The sequence below is a fragment of the Strix aluco genome, chromosome 4 (genome assembly GCF_031877795.1).
Source record: "Strix aluco isolate bStrAlu1 chromosome 4, bStrAlu1.hap1, whole genome shotgun sequence".
Classification (NCBI taxonomy): Eukaryota; Metazoa; Chordata; class Aves; order Strigiformes; family Strigidae; genus Strix; species Strix aluco.
The window spans coordinates 23,081,854-23,096,281 of record NC_133934.1 but is presented as its reverse complement, the minus strand read 5'-3'; the positions used below and the strand labels follow the sequence as shown (position 1 = coordinate 23,096,281).

The following is a 14,428-nucleotide window of genomic DNA, read 5'->3' as shown; positions in this document are numbered from 1 at the left end:
TACAAAAAATAAAGGTATATGTTCCTTCTTTTTCTTTTTTTTTTTTTAATAAATTATTTTTATATCTAACCTTCCTTTTCCCCAAAATAATTGCTTTAAATTAGTTCCACGGGCAAGTTTCTTTATCAGTGTTACAGCTAAGCACAAGTTTTTGTGTTTCCTTTTCATTTTTCAAGGTAAAATAGGAAATAGGATTACAATGTTTATTCATCTTTCTAGATTTATAACTGGTACAAGATACTGCATCACATTTGGTAACAGATGGATGTCTCCATAGTATTAAGTTGTGTAAAGGATTCTTCTGTTTTTAAAAATTATTTATTTTCTTATGTTCAGGAGATTTTAAAGATCATACTCCCTGAGCCTCAAAGCAGAGATTAGCAGAAGATCTGATGAGTCATCTGAAAATGCAACTGAAAAAGAATTGCATTATTGGCTCTGTTCCAATAATTCAGTATCTTAAACAGCATTTATTCCCTCCCTCTAGGGATATTTTATATATTACAAGTCTTCCTTTGAATGTTCACTGACTAGTTTTGACCAGCCTAGCTGAAAGAACAAAGCTATATATAAGTCTTGCATGCACAAAGAGATTCTGTCCTTCTTCATAAATGTACACTTGACAAAATATAAAATAAAAATGCCTCCTTGGCAGCTGAAGCTCTAAAACACAAGGCACATACACAACCTCCTTTGAAATTATTTGGGCTGTGGTAGTTGAGAGCTGAGAAAAATTTAGCTTATTGACATGAGGGTTCATAGAGAAATGTAGTATAGTTGTGGTCTGAGGATTTGTGGCGATCATAGCATCTCTGCTACATAGCAGATCTCAGCTAGTTTTTTTTCCTGCTAGCTATAGAAGAAATAGGACTTTCTCTGAAGAGAAAATTTAAGCTGTTTTGCTCATGTCTACCACTTTACTAGACTTTGTTCATTTCCTAATGTCATGAACATAAAAAAAAAAAAATCAAGTATGAATTCAGGAATTCATAATGTCCTTTTAGCTCATTACATTTGAAACAGGATTATTAACTCATAATTCTGGTTGGAGAGTTATAGTGTCCTTAATGCTACCACTTTCACAACAGATAGAAAATTGTGCACATAATGTGGACTCAGTGAAGTTTATGTCTTATGTCTGTGGCAGGTGTATCCACCCAGTGAAAGCAGAGCTTCTTGGCTGCTGAAGCGTGGCAGCTTCTGGCTCTCTTTGTTTTCAAGGTCTTGCGGTAGTTGAGACCTTTGATCAATGGGAGCCGCTATTGACTACAGGTCAGATTCGGCCTGGGTATAAATGGAGTCCCCTGGGGGAGCCATTTTGAGCTTGTCCCCTGGAGCAGCACGCTGCGGTCGCGGACTCTCCCCTTGGGTTCGGGACGCCGCCTGAGGAAACTCCTCGAGGTGCCTTGGGTTGGGACGCTGCCCTGAGCAGGTCCTCAAGGTTGAGAGCCCTCACTTGTCAGGTGAGTGATAGAGCGTTTTGGGTTGTCGTTAAACCCTAGGGAGTGAAGCTTTGTTTACGTTTGGGATTGTCGTTAAACCCCTGGGGTGTGAGGCTTTGTTTTACGTTTTCGGTTCCCATTAAACCCCAGGAAGTGAAGTTTGTGTTCGGGGTTGCCGTTAAACCCCTGGGGAGTGGGACTTTGTAAAGTGTTTTGGGTAGTTGTTAAACCCCAGAAAGTTATTCTGTTCTCCTTTTGCAGACATCCGAATCTGTAACTTATGGAGAGCTGGTTGGTTGTTTTATTAAAAAATAAATTTATTTATTTTTTTAAAATTGGTGGTGGGTTGCTCATTTGGAAGCCTCCGTAACAATGTCACAGCTGGGTTAGAAAAAGACAAGCTAGGCTAAGAAAGTCATGTTCTGTCCAATGCTGCTTTTTACATTTTAAAGTCTTGGTTTGAATGAAAGCAACTTTCTCTAGTATAATCTAATATCATCAGTTATAATGTCAAATTCTTATATTTTTATGCATGCAGAATAGCCCAACGACTAATCCCTGACTTCAGAGGACTAATTCAGCAGTGATATATGCACAATTAGTGTTTCTTTGCAAGCAAGGATACCTAAATTAATCCTAAATTAAGAAAATATTCCACTGATTATCTAAGGAATAGAAAATCCACCTCCCCTATTCACTTCTGTGTAAGAATACACCAAAATTAATCCACGTACTATCTTAAATTATACAAATGAAGTGCTAAGGCTTGGACAACAGGCCCAAGCCAGAGTTGACCTATAGATGAATTCTGTATATTTTATGCTGATGTAAAAAGTGCTAAAGTGTTGAAGTACTGAAGCCTGAACAACAGGCCCCAAGCCGAAGCTGCTAACTTAGTATGTAATCATTAACAAAGTATGTAAGCTCACTAGTGAAAGATGCAGCTTAGACAGAACATAATCAGCAGTGAGGATGAAATGATGAGAGAATGTATCCAACCTCCCTTGTTTAGCCTTATTCAAGGCTGAGAACCCACATATTTGGCCTTGTTAGAAACTCCCTTTGGTCTCCCCCCCGAGCCCTGGCCAGGCTTTGGGTGGAATCCAACAGGAGAATGAAACCAGAAATTTTCTGCTCAAAACAAAGGTGCCAGTTTTTCTGGCTTGTCGATCTCTAGTATATAAGGCTGGACCCACTCACAGCATCTTGGGATGCCTCACCTATGGGTGGACTCAACGTGCAGGATTTCCCACTTGCCGGGACAGGCTCTCCAAATCCTCGCTGTAACCGGGGCTCCCCAGCGTCTGCAGATCTGGATGATGGTAACATATGCAAGTGGTGATGTATCTTTCTTAATCACAATTCTCTCTCTCATGTAGTAACTATTTGATGCATTACCCTGTACTTTCCTGTTTGTTGCTTTAGGTGCACTATTCTGCCTTTTGTTACTGCATGTGTTCTGTATTACACTGTTACATTACTTGGTTATCACTAGTAAAATACGCCTACTCTTTTCACTCTGGTGTCCAAGTTTAATTGGTATCCTTAATCAGCAAAACAACAATGAAGCCTGTAAAATGGTCAAATATAGATCAGGGAGTACAAGTAAGAATAATCTTTATTTAAACTTTAACTCTCTGAAATTAGAACTACTGCAATTATGGGATGTACCCTGAATTTTTAATTTTCTTAAATATCAGATATATCTCCTTAGTCAAAAGTACTTTCTATAATAAAACTGAAAGACAACAATCAGAAGTTGATGTTCATGCCAAGCCATCAGCTTCTATTACCTGAGAAATTTTAACCAAATTCTTGGGAAAAAAAAAAAAAAAGCAAGTGGGTTTTGCTTCAACCACAAGATGAGTAAAAACCATAAACAATTAGGTTTACTTTTGCCCATGTCATACAGGAAGTCAGGTGAAATATGATAACAGACCATGATTGCCTTAAAAATGAATTGAAATAATAGAAAAATTTACTAAAAAGAAAACCAATCAAACCCAAAACAGTAAAATGTTACTGCCCTAAGAAAGGCTTCAGACAAGAGAAAGAGAACGAAGAGAAGCACAAGGATACCTTTTGAATTAAGGTGAGTTTAATATTGATTGTGAATAGAATGGCAGTGGCCAAGGATAACGTTGAGTTGGGCAAGTTTACTGTAGGGTAAACCAAATATCATAAAGGATTTAGGACGTGAACTCCTAAATTCTATGAGTTTGTTCCACAGAATGGAAGTCAATACTCTGTGACTAATATTTAGGTTTAAATATTTCAGGGAAACTGTTAAGAGCCTTAGAACTGGATCAAAAATTATTATCTCACTAAGTAAGAAGACACTTAGACCTTGCACTCCCAAGGCAGACTTATTCCATCTAACTTTAGATGGTATATCATCACAAAGCTTTTTTACAAGAGGTATAGTAAAGAAATAAGCATCACCAAAAAAGTTTTAATCCCACATGTTTTGGAGATCTATCTTAGAATAAGGTGAACCACGTTCTGAAAGTCCTGCTCTTTCTCTGCTGACTGGTGAAGTGATTGTAATGAAGTTGTTCTTCACTAATTCTCAGTGATGGCTGAGGTGAATTTGGGAGATCTCAGTGCATAGCGGCATAGAGCTAACTGGTATGAAACAACTAACAACAGAGACAAGCTCTGAATCTTACCACACAGACATTTTACTTGAGGGTACACTTTAGCCTTCTCTTTAACTACAATCCTAAATTTTTTCTTAAAGGAAAAGGATCAATGCTTTTCACAAATCACTTCGTGTGTATCACTTAAGTATTTAAGACTGAAGCCCTCATCCAGGAATGGAAGTTTCAGTCTGGCCATATTCTAGCCCCCTGGCTACAGAGTACTCTGAGGTTAGAGGAACATTCTTCAACCTTCCACTTAAAGCTGTGTCACTTCTGGATTCTATTATGAAACATGATCCAATTAAGTTTATTTGTGCGGGAAATGTAGAGAAAACAATCCTTTGCTTGTTATTAGCACACTCATCAAGAAGAATAAAGATCTTCATTCTTCTCCCTGTTCCATTAACTGTTCTATATTTTATGTAACGGATGTTTCATGTAAATTTGTCTTACGAAGTTTTGGTTTGTTCTCAAAATGAATCACGTTACATGTTATTCTTTCAGTGTGACTATAGCAGAATTCTGAGAGTACTTGTACATAAACTACTTATTAAGTCTTTGTCTGAACTATGAAATCCCTGAACTTCAAGTTCTTAGAGGTTAGGAGACTGCCTAGGAGGCATCATATAAGCTTGCCTTTTTTTTTTATACACTTTCTTAGGTACCAACTAGCAAACTACAGCCTACAGTCAGAATCAGGCTACATAATTAGGTGTGGTTTTGTTCTTTCCTAGTAAATGGAGATAATGTTCTGTCGCGGTTTGAACTGAGTTGGTAGCCAATCACCACATGGCCAGTCATTTACATTCCCCGCCGCCTCACTGATGAAATAGGGGAGGGACAAAAAAAGAGAAATTCATAGGTTGAATAAAAAAAAAAATTAATAATAGTAACAAAACAACAGTAACAATAGTAAGTCCAAATGGGTAATATACAGTAGTTGCTCACCAACTGGTACACAGCCCACCCCCAACAGCGTTCCCAACCACAGCAGAAATCCTGCCACCGACTGACCAGGAAACTGAAACCGAAATGGAAACGAGAGAGCACTGTCCCCTTATATACTGAGCATGACGTCAGATGATATGGAATACTCCAATGACTGATACAGGCCCGGCCCTCTAGCTGTGCTCCCTCTCAGCCCAAGGAAAGTCAACTCTATCCTGGTTGAAACCAGGACATGTACTTATTTGGCCAATATAGAATTTATGTACTTCTTACATTAAACCAAAACATTGAATTTGTTCATTTTCACCTGCTGCTGGACCACTGGTTCCTTCTCTAACACAAACTATTTTTAATTATTTCTGCAGAATAAGACATTTTAACATGACTGGTGTGAATGGGAAGAAATTGATTCTGGCTCTGTGTTTTCTTTGATGAGAAAAGCACTGTAGATGTAAAAGTAGAGGTAATGAAGGAGCCATAATTGTCGTAGTAATATACTTTTTTTCTGATGGATCTTACTCTGGACAGCATAAGGTAGAAGCAATCTGTAAGCTGCCAAAACTTTTTAAGAAGCTTTACCAGAAGCACAGAGTGTAATGCAGCTGGGCTCATAAGAGGTAAACTACAGAATCCCAAGGGTCTGTAAAGAAAATGATCTCTAGAAATAAAAATAACAGGCTGGAAACTAAAACCAAGCAAATAAAATCTCCCAGCTTTTCATCAGTCTTATATAAGGATATATATATAAGGAAAGAAGCCCAAAAGCAAATCAGTTTTAAGACAGATCTTGATCAAATCGGGAAAAAAAATTAAAAAAGCAGTAAGTATAGTATAATTAGTATGGAACTGGATTTAGTAGTAGCCCAGGAGACCCTATGGTTTAAGTTTTCCATATAAACTCTCTGAATAAGGTTGCTATAGTTAAAAAATATGATGATGGGTGGGTACAGACAAGGGAAATGCATGCTCCATGACGGTGAGACCGAGTGGCAATCGTATTGTCTTGAACCATGGTGTCCTGGTTTTGGCTGGGACAGAGTTAATTTTCTTCCTAGTGGCCAGTACAGTGCTGTCTTTTTGATTTATTATGAGAATAATGTTGATAACACACTGATGTTTTAGTTGTTGCTAAGTAGTGCTTATCCTAAATCAAGGATTTTTCAGTTTCCCATGCTTTGCCAGAGAGGAGGTGCACAAGGAGCTGGGATGGAACATGGTCAGGACAGCTGGCCTGAACTAGCCAAAGGGATATTCCATACCATAGGATGTCATGCTCAGTATATAAAGTGGGGGGACTCATCCAGGAGGGGGCAATTGCTGCTCAGGGACTAGCTGGGCATTGGACAGTGAGTGGTGAGCAATTGCATTGTGCATCACTTGTCTTTTCTTGGGTTTTATTTCTCTTTTTGTTATCCTCCTTTTCATTACAAATATTATTTTTATAATATTTTATTTCAATTATTAAACTGTTCTTATATCAACCCATGAGTTTTACTTTTTTTTCCTATTCTCCTCCTGATCCCACTGTGGTGGGGCAGGGAGGAGTGAGACAGTGGCTGCATGGTGCTTAGTTGCTGGCTGGGGTTAAACCACAACACATGGCTACACAGTCCTAGTGGCTCCTACACAGACCCATCAATAGCAGAGGCTTACAACCTTCAGAGAAGTCAGGAATTTTGCCATCTACTATAGTCACATAGATTTTAGTCTAGTCCTTCATTAATGTTAATGCCAGATTTTATTTTTTTTTTTGATCTGGATTTTACTTTTTGGATGGGAGGGAACTTGTATTTTTTAACATGACATATGCTTCTCTCTCACCCATCATACTACTCTTTAGACTATACAGTGAGGCTCAGAAAAAATACAGACAACTTTTCATGCTAGTTCTGGTTTTTCATAGAGACGAGTTCTTGCAAACTTAAAAGGAAACCATTTAAAATAAATTCCTTGGAACACAACAGCCTAATGTGATTCCACATGTAAAATATTCCAGTATTTAAAGGGTGGTCACAAAGAAGATGGAGACTCCCTTTTTACAAGGAGTCATATGAAAAAGACAAGGGGTAATGAGTACAAGTTAATCCTGGGGACATTCTAATTGGACAGAAGAGGAAAATTTTTCACAATGAGAACAATCAGCCACTGGAATAATCTCCCCAGGAAAGTGGTGGATTCCCCAACATTGGACAGTTTTAAGATTCAGCTGGACAGGGTGCTGGGCTACTTTGTCTAGACCTTACTTTTGCCAAGAAAGGTTGGACCAGATGATCCCTGAGGTCCCTTCTAACCTGGTATTCTTTGATTCTATGATTCTGTGAATAAGTAATAAAATAACGCAAAACCCTAGGGATAGTAGCCACTTGCAACTCAAAACTAAGATACTCACTGCTAAACAGAAGAACTTAATCAAGTCTTTGAAGCTGTTCTTTCTTGCCGCAGTTTCCCTAGTATTATTTTCCAACATTTTCTGAGACTTCTGAAAGTCTTTCAGAAAAGTCTGAAAGTCACTCTTAGTGCCTTATTTCCTTTCCTTTAATGCCCCCTAATCTTAACAGTTCACAGTATAATACTGCTTTTTCCTACAAACTCTGAAAAACTTCCTTTAAACTTGGCTTCCTTTACTTTCTTTCTGTGACACTCCAGGCAATTTGTCATCAAGCAATGAACTCCATTTGACACCCTGTATTCCAGTACTTGTACATCATGTTGCAACCCAGTAACTTCAATGTTTTTTTCAGGTAGGTGTCTGTGTCCAATTTAAATTCTACTTGCCTAAGGGCTTTCCCTATTGAAACTACACTAAGCTTTCACACCTGTACAAGTGACATTTTGTCATTTAACCTTGACCAATATCCTATTGCATATAATTTAAGTGAGTGGTTCTTATAATATCAACATTAATTTTCTAATAATGCAGTCTGGAATTTTTTAGAATTCCTTAAACTCTGTAAATTATGATGCAGAATTATTGGATGTGACAGGATATTCACAAGATTTGCCATTAATTCCAATGCTGTAGCATCTGAGGAATTCTGAAGAAAATGCTGTGAGACTGAAAACACAAGAGGAGTTTGTCATTGACACACAATGTAGGAAGGCAGTACATATCTACTTTAAGTTAAACTGAAATAATGCACTCAAGTTTTTGAAATTGTAGTTACTTTTCCCAGCATACATCTCCTTCCTCCCCTTTTTTTTTTCCCTTTATCAGACAGGTTTGCAATGTTTTTTAGCTTTTCCCCACAATTTCCACATCTGAAGATGAAGATCTTCTACCTGAAAAGTTACCTCAGACTTTTTTTCACCATTTTCCCACTTTCCGATTTTACTATAACCGTTTCTTGATTTCTTATTAAAAAGTGTTACTGATTCACAAAAAAGATCCTTTGTATTATACTTCACTGTCAGTGACAGAGACTTGTCAGTCTTTATATATCAAAAGCAAACAGTGATTCTTAGACTATCTTGACACATTTTTGTGACCTCATTAATTATAGTTTTAAATATAAAATGTTTGATGTCAGCAAATTATGCTTGTATGACCCTGAAGTGAAACTACTGTCCTGAAATTTCAGCTAATAGAGCAGTTGGCTGTTTTTACATCTTATTTCATTTATTTATTCAAACTGTTATTCTCGTCATTATGAAGTGGAATAAAGTGCTATGAAGATTCTGACCTTGGAACACAGTAAAATGAAACACTCTGAGTGTCCTGATGTACATTTCCAAGTGTGTAAACCTGCTGGTGAAGCACTTGAGAGACACTGTTGTTAAACTAGATATGATAAGTAAATTTTTTTTGCCGTTAGAAGAACCCTTTAGAAAGATGTATTCCTAAGCCCCTCTGAAACTATTTTGGGATATTGATTTTAGAGACATTGATATGTTCTCTGCCAAGACCTTAAAGTAATACTTGAATAGCTACAGAATTTACTTATAAAAATCTAAATAAATAAAGGTATATGGCCATCTAACTTGTGCTAGATTTATAAACTAATCTTTGAAGATATATAGCCTGCCTTTAAGTTTAACAGCTATGAGATTTTGCATTCACTCTTTCTTGATGTTTGCAAGGACTATGTTCTTTGTAGGCCTTCTCTTTTATGCCACTTTCATAAAACTGATGTTTCCCATAAAAGATTCAAACTCTGTTCTGATCAATAACCTTAATGACACAGAGATCCTTACAATGAGATTTCTAAAAGTAGAAGAACATATTTTGATTCATATTTCTCTTGTTTCTCTAGTTGTATGGGAATATACAAAAGGCAAAGCTACTGTCCATACCTTCCCTACATATTAATAAACTAAAAAACCTTATCTTTCATGTGTAAAACTTTGCTTTTGAAACAGCTTTATGATATTGCTTGTCCATGGTTTTGGATAAATTTGAATGTTTTGGGAGGACATAATAATATAATGTGAAAGTAATAATAAAATGTCTGCTAATAAAGTGACAGTACACAGTGATACTCATTCAAATCTAAAATGAATTATACTTTTGAACTAAGAGAGACCAAAAAAAAAAGTCATTTAAGCCTGTAATGGTGGTAACATCTAGTCCTTTTAAGGGTTTAATGGCTTTAAAATGCTCACTCTGTGGAATTTGTAAAACCATCATAAAATGCAGTGAATATATTTTTTCCCCACCAGAGAAACACTTAAAAAAAAAAAAAAAGAAAAAAGAAAGAATATATTTATTATAGGTAGACCAAAATATTCTTGAGGTTTGATGATTTGATTACTCCAAGGAAATTGACTGTGTTTTCTAAAATTCACAACTTAAACTTGGATGACTTCCTGAAGATATTCAGGAAAAATACCTTCCATAATAATTACTCTGTCAAACCTGCAATATTAGAGGAGCTAGAGCATATATCTCCAAAGAAGTGAATATTGATATAAAGATTTGGAGTGATGAAGAATCCATTTTTTTAAAAGTCATAATTTTAAAGCTTTTTATTTACAATAATAATAAGGTCTAGTGAAAACAACTTAGCCTGGAATAAGCTTTATCAAGTTAAATTTCAGAGGAGTTCATTGAGATCAAAACAGTGGATGATAAATACCAAACTTAAATATGATTCATTTTTTGCTGCCCCTTAACAGAACTTAGAATTCAATTCAACTGAACTCCAGTTTGAAATCCCCAGGAATTCCTTTGTCAGAATTTCAAGCTCTGTCCATCTATTTTTATTTAGCTTTTTTATTGCTAGTGTCAAAATTCTGTGGCACCAGAGCATAACTGGACTCATTTTACACAGTGTATAAACAACTGGACTGTTATGTCTAAAACTGTTACATATACAGATGCATGAAAGTTTTGGAGTTAAAACTGAAACCAGTCAGAAGTCCATACTTGCAAAGTAAGTTCTCTGAGGTTCAAAGCAACCCCTTCCCCAGGACGGCAAACTTAAGCCACTCCTTTGGTTTATGGAGCTTTTTCATGGGAAAGCATCTTTTTAAATATATATACTTTACTACCCCTTATTTCACTGCATCCCCATGCAGCTGCATACTTTTTGAGTATAAATACTTTTATTTGCATATATACATAGTATTTCTTCAGTAAAATGTTGATCCTTCTACTTATCCCTGGTGCCCAAACACAGTGAAAACAAAAATTCTCTGTCTCCTAAAAGCCTACTTCCAATTTGATCAATGATCAACCTATGTGAATGATTCATTTTTTAACTAAATAACAGGTGAGAAGTTGCAGCAGGAAATAGCTAGTAGTCTGCACCCCAGCAGAGGGGAGGTTTTCTGGACTTGTACAGTATTATTACAAAGGTTGGATTTTCCAGTCAGTATTTTATATGAATGTTGAGAATTCATTTTAAGCTAATGTGATGCAAAGTGGTCTCACTAGGAAGTGCAGTTTTCACTTGTACAGATTTGCAATCTCATTTACTTGCGTAGACACACTAATCTGATTGTAATCATGTTACTTACCTTTTAATTTTGTGTGTGCCAGATGTACATCAGAAATGACATACAGGTGGGACTATCATATATTAAATCAATTTAATCACATTTAAATATTTCAAGGTTTTGTCTTCTGTACAAAGCTGGTTCTTAAACAGGCAAACTAAAAAACATAGCAAAGTCATAGTTACATACCCACCTCTAAGCAAGGTTAAAATGTTTTAACATTGTAATTGATCTTTAAATGATACAGTTATAGCCCACAATTAAGAAGCCTCAGCCATTTGATTATTTTAAGAGTGATAGAAGAATTGTAATGCTTATTGAAGCAAATATATTTTTCCCCCTATTCAAAGGGGAAATTATGGTCATTAGTAAATTTATATTTATAAATTAATATTTTGTCTTAATAGAGATATTACTATGCTCACTCAGACACATATGCACAATGCCTAAATAGATTTCATCTCGTTTGGTTACAGGCTGAGGGGACCTGGACTTGGATCAAGAATACAGAAAAGCTATTTACATTCCTTGCATGATTTCAGGTGTACCTTGATATCCTGTAGCACTGTCATTTGTGGTGATGACACTTCTGAAGACATGGGTTCTTCCAGTGGTAGTAAGGGTGTTACTATTTCATGTTTTGGGGGTCTTTTAGTGGTAGTAATGCTGGTAGTACTTCAGGTGGCATCATCCCTATCTCGTATGTCAGTCCTTTCTCCACTATCAGCCTATGACATTTGGTGGGAGCACGTATTACTGCCACTAAGTTCTCTCATGTCTGGACCTACTTCTAGTGACACATCATGCTCTAACAACTCATGTAGCTTAACCATGTACTTAAGAACACTCTGTGTAAGAAATATTTTATAAAAAATACATACATAATAAAATAATTTTATGCAAAAAAGAAATTACATATCCTCTCCAAAAGTTAATACATACATTCAAAATAGCATGCATACAACCTGTGTAGATAAGTCACTAGTAGTGTATCTAAATGTCAAAGACTTAAATGCCATTTTCTACATATATTGTTAGGGAGCTGCCAAATCTGACATCAACAGAACAAGGTTGCCACAGCTTCATGCCCCTGAGTCCAACCAGCAGCATGTATTCCCAGTAGGCACACACATAAACACACATATACAATACATGTTCATTTGTATTCATAGCCTGACATATTGATCAACACATACAGGCACATGCAGCACTTGCACAAACACAAACACCAACAGTCTCATCCTGTTCCCTTCTCTGGCTGATCAGGATAAAGATCCGACAGTGGGAATAGATAAAAGTATGTAATGTTGACCTGTCCAGCAGCTGGAATCAGACACTCAGTCTGCCCAATTTCTGTCCCTGGGTCCCAGTCTCCTGGCTGGTATCACCTGAGCATGCCACCTCCAAGGCCATAACCCCACTCCAGCTGCTAGCATTCAGACCTACACATGCACACATACACAATATATATCCCTTCAGTAAGTGGTATTAGATGCACTAGTGCTGGATCCTCCCCTCTTCCCCATTGCCCTCCACATAGATATTCATATTGCACAAACAGGTCTCCCAAACAACCTCCAGAGCCCACAATCTCTCTAGCAATTGATTGGTCCCTTGTCCCGATCCAATATTGGAGAGGGTTCTTCAACGATCCCAAGAGCGAGATTAAGACACAAATGAAGTCAGATGCCGTACAACCTTGTGAACTTTATTTTCCGTAACAACCGATAATAGCAATAGGACAGAGAGAAAAAGAAAGGAAAAGTCAGAATCCCTAAGCAAGCAAACGGTAGAGATGCAGCAAGATTAATTACTACCACCACAAATCCAGTAATGTACCATTGGCTCGGTCTCAGTGCAGGTGATGGTGCTCCAAGCTCCGCCGAAGTCCCAGCTCCGAGGAAGGATGACCAAAATCAAGAAGGGTAACAAGAGTGAGAACAAGAGTGATCCTGAGAGAGGAGTACACAGTCCTTTTATTGCCCCAGTCCCCACGATTTCTCCGAAAAGTCTGCCCATTTCCACGGAGCTCACTGTAATACGTTCCGCCCCCTGTTTCCTCCATGCATGCATGCCCAGGTGTTAACGGTGGTCGTGCCAGCGGCAGGTCGACCCGCAGTGTCTTCAGCCTCTGCACATCTTTCTCACCCTGATTTCCTCTCCACCCAGCTCGCGCACAGGTGCAGCTTGGTAGGCACTGCCAAGGATGTTGTTGTTTCAACTTCGGGCGGATGTCGTGGTTTCGTCAGGGACAATTCGTCTCCTTCAGAGCGTACTCCTCCACGATGACAGGATACTGAGGCCAGGAAGTGATAGTGGTGTGGCAGCAATGTTGAGACAAACACAGTCCAACACAGTCCTTACATCCCTCCAGTAGCCACGTCCTCCAGCTGCCTCACCCGCACACACCCCCACACATGCATGTGCACACAAAAGCCCTTCACCCAAGAAAATAGTTCGAAATGGAATTTAATAAGACAGGACAGACTGTCGTAATGGAGTGTAGGCTATGGCCAGGAAAATCCACTGATCAGCATGGTACAAACAGCCAGCCTCTCCTATCCCCTTGTCCCTCTAGAGAACAAGCCTTATGAAGAGCAGCTGAAGGAACTGGGGTTGTTTAGTCTGGAGAAAAGGAGGCTCTCTACAACTACCTGAAAGGAGGTTGTAGTGGGGTGGGTGTTGGTCTCTTCCTCCAAGTAGCAAGCGGCAGGACAAGAGGAAATGGCCTCAAGTTGCACCAGGGGAGGTTCAGGCTGGATATTAGGAAAATTTGCTTCACCAAAAGAGTTGTCAAGCATTGGAACAGGGTGCCCAGGGAAGTGATTGAGTCACCATCCCTGGAGGTATATAAAAGACAAGTGGTGCTTAGGGACATGGTTTAGTGGTGGACTTAGCAGTGTTACATTAATGGCTGGACTCGATGATCCAACCTGAATGATTCTATGATTCTACTTTTCCATGCTTGCTACTCTCCAAAACACATCAAATACCCTCTCCTGTCCTTTGGTCCTTCCATAAACATCCTGTTGTCTTGTACAATCCCCAAAAGTGCTTCTCCTGCATCCAATCACAAGTCTCACACCTCTGTAGGCAGTAAACCCCCTCAGTCCAAAAGGTGAACCAGAGAGCTACTCCCCTTGACTTACCTGATGGGTGTCACAGCTGGCCAGTGGGACTCAGGGTCCCCTGAGATGGCCATTTCTCAGACTTGCTGTTGTGGTTTGAACTCAGCCGGTAGCAAATTGCCACATGGCCAGTTGTTTATTTCCCCCTTGCCCTGGTGAAATAGGGGAGGGACAGAAAAAAAAAAAAAAAGAAAGTTGTAGGTTAAATAACAAAAATTTACTTAGCAAAAGAACAACAGTAATGATAGTAGTCCAAAATGGGTAAATGCAGTAGTGGCTCACCGAACGGTGACCGGTACAGAGCTCATCCCCAGCAGCGATCCCAACTCACCAG

General features: G+C 38.3%; 1 long non-coding RNA gene across 1 annotated transcript; it reads left to right on the top strand.

Annotated features, from left to right (window-relative positions):
• The first annotated feature begins 1,387 nt into the window (after positions 1-1,387).
• LOC141922236 (uncharacterized) lies at positions 1,388-11,794 on the top strand. Its single transcript, XR_012622916.1, has 3 exons — positions 1,388-1,463; positions 7,679-7,773; positions 11,443-11,794. It is a non-coding gene; the product is annotated as an uncharacterized LOC141922236 (long non-coding RNA).
• The last annotated feature ends 2,634 nt before the right edge of the window (positions 11,795-14,428 follow it).